The sequence below is a fragment of the Lathyrus oleraceus genome, chromosome 5 (genome assembly GCF_024323335.1).
Source record: "Lathyrus oleraceus cultivar Zhongwan6 chromosome 5, CAAS_Psat_ZW6_1.0, whole genome shotgun sequence".
In the NCBI taxonomy this organism is placed as follows: domain Eukaryota; kingdom Viridiplantae; phylum Streptophyta; class Magnoliopsida; order Fabales; family Fabaceae; genus Lathyrus; species Lathyrus oleraceus.
This window is the reverse complement of record NC_066583.1, coordinates 545809591-545819160: the sequence shown is the minus strand read 5'-3', so window position 1 is coordinate 545819160 and position 9570 is coordinate 545809591.

The following is a 9570-nucleotide window of genomic DNA, read 5'->3' as shown; positions in this document are numbered from 1 at the left end:
TGAAGATTATGAAAATGAACAGTACTCTCCAAAAGATGATAAGTATAAGTTGCTGGAAGAACGTATGCTAGCTATGGAGGGTCAGAAGGCGCCCAGTCTGGATTTCGAAAGCTTGGGTCTGGTCTCTGATGTGATCATTCCCCGCAAATTCAAGGTCCCCGCTTTCACTAAGTATGATGGGGCATCTTGTCCTCAGATGCATCTGAGAGCTTATGTGAGAAAGATTCAGCCGTATACCACTGATAGGAAGTTATGGATCCATTTCTTCCAGGAGAGTCTGTCTGGCACACAGTTGGAATGGTATTATCAGCTCGAGAGCTCTAACATCCACACCTGGACTGATTTAGCGACAGTTTTCTACAAGCATTACCAGTATAATTCTGAATTAGCGCCTACTCGGCTACAGTTGCAGAATATGACTATGGGATCTAAAGAAAGCTTCAAAGAATATGCTCAAAAATGGAGAGATTTGGCTGGCAGAGTCAATCCCCCCATGACTGATCGAGAATTAGTGGACATGTTCATGAGCACACTGACTGGCCCATTCTACAGCCATCTATTGAGAAGTTCCTCATCGGGTTTCACTGAACTTATATTAACAGGTGAGCATGTTGAACGCGGCATTCGAAGTGGAAAGATAAAGGCGACTACCTCTGATCCTCCGGAGACTCCTAATGACATCACCGCCCCTCTGCCTAACCATGACGAGACTGTCAATGCTGTGGAAGATGCTGATAACGATTGTGACTCGGATAGTTGGATTTTCCTAACAATTGGTGACGGACTCAATAATTGGAAGGCTGAAGACATTATCCTGATTTCCTTTAGTCAGGAGTAATTGTTATTGCTTATTTTAATGTATTAAATTTTGTTAAAGGTTTTGTCATTTTTATAAGCATATTCCCATTCAATAAATCAATGGACCTTTTTGCATTCAAATATTGCGCTCTTTATCTTTCCTGTCATCTTTCAAATAAACTATGTTTTCTTGCACACACTCACGTAACAATTTGTCGATCCATATCCACTCTGGATCCTGTTGGTAATAACTCTGCTACTGTTCATTATGACTTTGAAAATCCGATCTACCAAGCCGAGGATGGAAGTGAGGAAGTTTGTGAAGTACCTGAGAACTTTCCAGACTGTTACTGCAAGAAGAAAAGACTATACAGCCGCATGAGGAATCAATTGAAATTGTAAATCTGGGTACTGAAGTAGACAAGAACATTACTGAGGAAAAATCAAGAGATAATATGGAATGATGAATGTCAAGAAGCTTTTGACAAAATCAAGAAGTATCTCCAAGAACCTTCAATTCTGATGCCACCAGTTGAAAGAAGACCTCTAATCATGTATTTGACCGTGTTAGAAAATTCAATGGGGTGTGTGTTGGGGCAACATGACGAGTCTGGTCGAAAAGAGCATGCAATATACTACCTTAGCAAAAGGTACCGACTGTGAAACAAGATACTCACAGCTCGAGAAAGCTTGATGTGCTTTGGCTTGGGCTGCTCGCCGACTAAGACAGTATATGTTGAATCATACCACTTTATTGATTTCTAAGATGGATCTTATCAAATATACATTTGGAAAACCTGCTCTCTCCAATTTGAACAACAAGATGATTACTGAACTCTGCACGCAGTTCAAAATAAAACACCATAACTCTTCTCCGTACCGGCCGAAGATGAATGGCGCCGTAGGGGCTGCTAATAAGAATATCAAGAAGATCATACAGAAGATGACAGTAACATGCAAAGACTGGCATGAGATGTTACCATTTGCTCTTCATGGTTATCGCACTTCAGTACGCACTTCGACAGGGGAAACTCCTTTCTCTTTAGTCTACGGAATGGAAGTCGTCTTACCGGTGGAAGTTCAGATTCCCTCTCTAAGAATCATGAAAGAGACAGGTTTAGACGAGGATGAATGGATTCAAACTCGACTCGATCAGATAAATTTTATTGATGAAAAGAGACTCGCGGCTGTTTGTCATGGGCAAATATATCAGAAGCGCATGACCCAGGCATTCAACAAAAAGGTCAAGAGACAGGTGTATCAAATCGGCGACTTGGTGATCAAGCGTATCGTTCTACCACAAAGTGATCCCAGGGGCAAATGGACTACCCCATACGAAGGGCCATTTGTAGTTAAGAAGGTATTCTCTGGTGGAGCCATGATACTTGCTACGATGGATGGCGAAGACTTCCCACATCCCGTGAACGCAGACATAGTAAAAAAAATACTACGCATAAAAGAGACCCGCTAGGTCGACGTACCTAGGCAAAAATAAGGGCATCCCGGCGAACCAAAAGGGTTCGGGCAAAAATTAGGGATAAACATATAAAAATGTACACCCGACAAGTCGAAAACCTGAAAAGGCGGCTTGGGCAAAAAAGGGTATCCTGGTGGACTGAAAACCTGAAAAGGCGGTCCAGGCAAAAATTAGGGATTAAAGCGTATGACTATGTCCCGTTCTCAGTCAGCTTCACCCAAGTCAAAGGGACTGAACAAGCCAATCACTTCTATCCGACAACAGGAGATGAGATGCTTGAAGACATAATGATAGTGGCAGAATTAAAACCAATAGGACTTTTTTCTGCATAGCTTTCTCTTCGTTTTCTTGGCAATTTCCTCTTACTAGGATTTCTGTCTCCTTGTACACAAAATTGCCTGTTTATAGACCCTCTTTCAAAATCAATACAATTTCATTTCCAAAAAGATGTTTTGTTTTACTTTCTCTGTTTTGCTTGCATAAACGCCCATTGATTTAATTTGAATTGATACATGCACTTGAATATGATCGATGTTTATCAAAATACATGCATAAAACGGAAATAGCAATTACTACAAGACTTCAGGATCGAGGAAAGGTCTAACCATGCATTCCAATGAATCCGGTTGCTAATTCTATTCCCCAACAAAAACCAGCTATTTCCCAGAAGAGGTTGGCATCACCAGACAGACTGGTCATCTCTTCCGTCCCCAGCCAGGCTCTGTTGAATATTCCTACCATCAGACAGAAATCAAGTATCCCCAGCTAAGAAAGGGTCATCAATACAAATATCTCCAACCAGAATATTGGGATTTATTTTCCCTTGGAAAAAACTCCTCATGCATAATTCATTCATTACATCATTTCACAGCATACGCATGCATACATTGTTCGCATTTATTTTCATAAGCATAAAACATCTCATGCATCATGACATAGCATGAAGCTAACTTTATTTTTCAGGTTAATTATCCTCCTGATACAGTCAAAACAAAGGTCCATTCAGACGGACACCTTTATCAATTACATTCAGGATTCAACTACATCTCTCAGATATAATCCATATGAACATTCATTCTGACAAACACTCGGATATCCTCCTAATGGTGGCATCTTTAAGCCCACCCCGGATATTCATTGCAAATACAACATATACAAATACTATCAGATATAGCCTAGCGTACGGTTCATTCTGACTCAGCTCAACATATGACTCCTTCAACTCAGATACGATCTAACGTACGATCCATTATGACCTTCAACTACTCCAATACGGTCTAATGTACGACCCAGTTGGACCTTCATTCCTCAGATACTACCTAGCGTACGGTACATTCCGGGGTGTAGTCTAGCGTACGACTACTTTCTTCTTCAGATACAGCCTAACGTACGGCTCATCCTCCAACTGCTCCAATACGGTCTAGCGTACGACCCATTTGGATGTTCATCCCCTCAGATGCTACCTAGCGTACGGTACATTCTGAAGTGTAGTCTAGCATATGACTACCCCTTTCGTCATCAGAAACAGCCTAACGGACGGCTTATTCTGCAACTCAGATACGATCTAGTGTATGATCCATTCTGATCTTTCATCCCCAGTGAAGTCACCCGCCTAATGGACGACTCAGTCTGCTACTCAGATACGATCTAGCATACGATCCGCTCTGATCCTTACCTCTCCAGATACAGCCTAACGGACGGCTCATTCCGCAATTCAGATACGATCCAGCGTATGATCCATTCTGATCCTTTATCCCCAGCAGCGCATGACCCATTCTGATCCTTATCTCATCAGGTCCAACTCACCCCAGTGGACGACTCATTGCACGGTCTAACGTACGACTCAGTATGACACCCATGCCTTCAGATATGGTCTAATGTACGACGCACTCTGAAGCTCTTATCATCAAACTTCCTGGGTGGCATCTTTAAGCCCATCTCCATCAAGACTAACTTTTAATTAACAAGTGCAAATTTTTGGGGCATTCTAAGTGTTCAATAATCTTCCACCTCCAGACCACGAATGGCGTACATACCATTCTAACTCTCTCGGTTTAAGAATATTGAACAAGGGCCAGCTGTCATACCCCAAAATTTACCCGTTAATTTTGCAAGACATTTTTTAAGGCACTCCAACTCATTACTCAAGGCATTGACCTTAAAGGAACAAAGACCCAGCTCACAGATGGCCAAATCCATAAAATGGCCCAAACTGGCATGCTCGCTAGGCGAGCAGCTCCTTCGCCTAGCGAACCCTTCGCTATGCCACTCGCCTAGCGAGGCTTGCGAATACCAGAAAATTCTGGGCTTCATTCTGAGCCCATTAGGTCACTAAAAAGCATTATAAATACCAACACTTCAGAAGGAAAACAAAAGGAAAAAATGGGAGATAGAGAGAAGGCACAGCAAACCCTGGAGGCTAACCCAGAGAATTCAGAGCAACCCTAAAGGAAACCCTGAAGGAAACTCATCTGCACCAAGGTTACCTCCGCCCAACTCAATCCGACTTGCCAATTCAAGGTTGCAATTCAATTGCAAACAGGTTTGCATTACTATTACCGCTTTATGTTCTTAATTTGCATGTGGCATTATGATTGAATTTGTAAAAATATCTTAAGTTTGGCATGTGAATTTAAGTATGTATGAATATCTTGAACGTTTAACCATGTAATGGATGCCATAGGGTTTGGAGCTTTCTGGAATTGTACTGTTATCAAAACCAGAACCCGCAGCCGCTCGCTAGCACATCGCTAAGCGAGCATGTAGCGAGCATTCGCTAAGCCATCGCTAGGCGAGGCAGAAGCGAACGTGACAGTCGCTGTATTTTTTGTTCTGATTCTTGCCTATCTGATCTGTTTTATTGTAGTCATGCAGTATTTGCCTAACACTATTTCTGTTGTGATGCCTTTTGTTGGGTGCAACTCTTGACCGCACCCTGATTTGGTATTCTGACCTGTTTGCTGAATTTTGTAAGGGTTCACATACTCTTGGAAAAGGTAGCTGGCTAAGGTATTCCACTTTATTTGTGGGATACCCTTGTGGAGATTCATCCTAATTACCTAATTGATTATAATGTGGGGATTCACCCTAATTACCTAATTGATTATAATGTGGGGATTCACCCTAATTGCCTAATTGATTGTAAAATATTGCCTTTGAATATGTGATCTTGGACCTCTCTTTGTTGCCTCACGATCTTACGGTATTATGGTCAGGTCCCGCGAATGTGGGGATACACTTAGCAAAGACCCTTCGATTAAATCATCATGTCCCTATAAAATAAATCATTGTCCCTCGGATGTTGCCTGCGAATATACGATTTTGTCCCTCGATGACCCTTCGTTGTAGCCTACGGTTAAATGATGATCGTCCCTTCGAATGCTAAGGTATCCTTACAAATGTTGCCTTCAATGACCAATTGATGACCCTACGATGACCCTTTTACATCCAAAGGGATAAGACTACTTACTTCTCAATAGTAAGGACAGTTTTACCCTCATAAGGATAGGAAATGCCCATAAAGACCTTGGGTAGGTATAACTCCTAAATGCTTGCTCACAGCTTAAACTACTTTTCACACCTCACACTTTTCAAAACCTCTATTAGAAAATCACCACTTGGCATACATTCGTACTAGAATCATTGTCAAGTTATATTTTTCTAACCAGCTTTCAAAATTAAACGAGATAAATACTTTATATACATTCGTACAAGAATCATTACAAAGTTAAACTCTCTTTTCAAAACATTTTCTAAACAGCTCTCACACACTTTTTCAGACAAGAAAAACATAAGTGATCAAGCAATTAAGAGCCCATGGATAACCATGGATACAAAGGGTGCTAACACCTTCCCTTTGTATAATGTACCTCCCGAACCCAAAATCTAATTAAGGTCTTTCCTGTTCTTTTCCACCTTTCCTTATTGGATAAAAGAAAAGTCAGTGGCGACTCTTGCTATCCGCGACATTTGCTTTCCAAAGCAAAAACACATAAAGTCAGTTCACCGTATGACACATGGCAGAGTAATATTCGCATGAATTTCTTCCACGAATTCTTCTATTTTGGTATCATTTAAGGCTAGTTCAGACATGTCGCTTTCCATTTGGGCTATAAGTCGTTCGTAAGGGAAATCATCATTGATTGGAATTTGTTCAGGCGTATTCCCTTCGATTCGTGATAAGTGGTCTGCTACTACGTTCTTAGTACCCTTCTTATCTTTTATTTCTAAGTCAAATTCTTGTAAGAGTAGGATCCATCTTAAGAGTCTTGGTTTGGCATCGTTTTTACTTAGGAAATATCTAATAGCGGCGTGATCAGTATAGATGATGATTTTTGCTCCTACTAAGTAAGAACGGAATTTGTCTAAAGCGAACACAACGGCTAGAAGTTCCTTTTCAGTGGTGGCGTAGTTCATTTGGGAAGGATCTAATGTTCTACTTGCGTAGTAGATCACATGAAGTTTTTTATCCTTTCTTTGTCCTAGCACTGCGCCTACGGCATAGTCACTCGCATCACACATGATTTCGAATGTTAATCTCCAATCAGGTGGTTACATGATAGGTGTGGTGATTAAAGATGTTTTTAATTGTTCAAACGCTGTTAAACATTTCTCATCAAAGATAAAGTCAACATCTTTCATTAATAAACCAGTCAATGGTTTGGTGATTTTCGAGAAATCCTTGATAAATCATCGGTAGAAACTGGCGTGTCCTAAAAAGCTTCGTATTTCTTGTACGGTTTTCGGAGGTTGAAGATTCTCTATAATTTCGATCTTAGCTTTGTCTACTTCAATTCCTTTATCAGATACTACGTGTCCTAACACGATTCCTTGTTGGACCATGAAATGGCATTTTTCCCAGTTCAAGACGAGATTCACTTTTACGCATCTTTCAAGTACCATTTCAAGGTTTGATATACATCCTTCAAAGCTCTGTCCACAAATAGAAAAATCGTCCATAAAGACTTCCATAATGTCGTCTATAAAGTCAGCGAAGATTTACATCATGCATCTTTGGAATGTTGCGGGAGCATTGCATAGTCCAAATGGCATTCGTCGATAAGCAAATGTACCAGAGGGGCATGTGAAGGTTGTTTTCTCTTGGTTGTCAGGATGGATAGGAATTTGAAAGAATCCTGAATAACTATCTAGATAGCAAAAGTGGGAATGCTTAGCCAATCGTTCAAGCATTTGATCAATGAAAGGCAAAGGAAAATGATCCTTTCGAGTGGCTTTGTTTAGTTTCCTATAATCGATGCACATTCTACTTCCGATCACAACTCTTTGTGCTATAGATTCGCCCTTCTCGTTCTTAACAACTGTAACACCCCCTTTCTTGGGTACTACATGAATGGGGCTAACCCATTGACTATCGGAGATCGGGTATATGATTCTTGCATCTAATAACTTCTTTACTTCATCCTTGACTATAGTACTTAAGATTGGGTTGATCCTTCTCTGGTGTTCTCTAGAGGTTTTACAATCTTCCTCTAGCATAATACGATGCATACAGATAGAAGGACTTATGATAACACGAAATTATATCATATTTTTGGACTTAATTCAATTAAATTTTATTATTATTTATTTCAGTTCACTTCATTTTATTAGATATTACGCGGTATTTTCTTCCTATTTGTCTCAGGTGGCTTATTTTGAAGCACAAGTAAAAATGGAAGAAAAGGAGGTACAAAAAGGAAAGAAAATGAACCAAATGTCAAAGCCCAGCCCAAAACACAAAAGCGCAGGTGCTGTGCATGTGACGGACGTCACAGAGGGCGTGACGAGCGTCACGCCTTGCACACTCCTGTGACGGACGTCACACATGGTGTGACGAACGTCACACCATTCCCCTACATTTTTGGCGCAAGGAACGCCTCAGAGACGTTGAGGAGACGTTGAGGAGTGTTGGGCCCTATATCCACGCCATGCATTTATGCACGTTGAAGACTTTTTGGCAGCGGAAGCGGTTACTCAAACATATATAAATAGCCACTTGCAAAACCAAAGAGGGTTCCGAAGCTTTTCCACATTTTTCCTTTGCCGTTTTCGCTTTTGCATATTTTATTTTTCCAGCAGCTTAGGCATTGTTTCTTTATTATTTTTACGAGTTCTACTTTATCTCTTTTGCAATTTCTATTTTCCTTTTTCCTTTTAGCATTTAGTTAATTCTTTTCGTACAATAGTTTCTACACCGGAAACTATTGTACACCTTTTTACCGGATCTAACCTTACGTTAGAATCTAGTTTTATTTCCTTCGTTTTAATTTGTTGTTTAACTGAAGAATCCAAGAACAAATCCTACCGGCTTGTGGTGGAGTGTTCAAGACTATTGTTTACCTCATTCAGGTTCTTTAATTATTATTTAATGCTTTGTTTTATTATTTATTTATATTATCTGCCTGGGATGAGTCTGTTTATGCATGATAAATATTTTAGTTTGTTTAGCATGTCTGGCTAATTTATTTAGGTATCGGTATGTAAAGTAAGCGGAATGAAGGAATAAAAACTAAGTCGGTTAAATTAAGTTTAGAATTAAAATCACTCTTTTTACGGTTTAAATTTACAGGTTTAATAACAAAGGTTTTTACGAAAGTAAAAGACATAAAGAAGTTAAAATCAATAGAGCGAGAGTTTGAGGTTTTAACTGGACAGTGTAAATTAGACATTAATTCTAGATCAGGGCGAGAGCAAGTTTTAGAGTTAATTAAATTCCGATCTTTTCCAAAAAGTATTTTTAAAGATTGAATGTGAGGACGAGAGTTAAGCATTCGAATTTAACTATATAACCTAAGTCAACAGAGCGAGAGTTTGAGATAAGGGTGTTTAAACGGTCAGTGTTTTCTTGAAAAGAGTTTCTATGGACTGTATTGCTTTCAAAAAATGGTTTTTTACTTAATTATAAGTGACAGCTACATTAACATAAAATCATGGTTTATTCAACAGAGCGAGAGTTTGAGATAAAACTTTTAATCAATAAAGTCAACTGAAAAGATTTATTTTAAAACCAAGAGACCGACGAAGGATTGATTCCCTAATTACGACGAACTGCATACCGATATCTTCTTTATTAATATTTAATCTAGATCTTAGTTTAGTTTTTAGCTTTCCCCCAAACAATCAAACATTGTTCACCTTAGCTTTACGAAGTAACCTTAGATAACGGTATATCGATTCATAAGTCCCTGTGGGATCGATATCTTTTAAAACTACGCGATAGAACTGTGCACTTGCAGTTTGTACCCCAAATTCGACTCACGAAGTCGAGCGATCAAGTTTTTGGCGCCGTTGCCGGG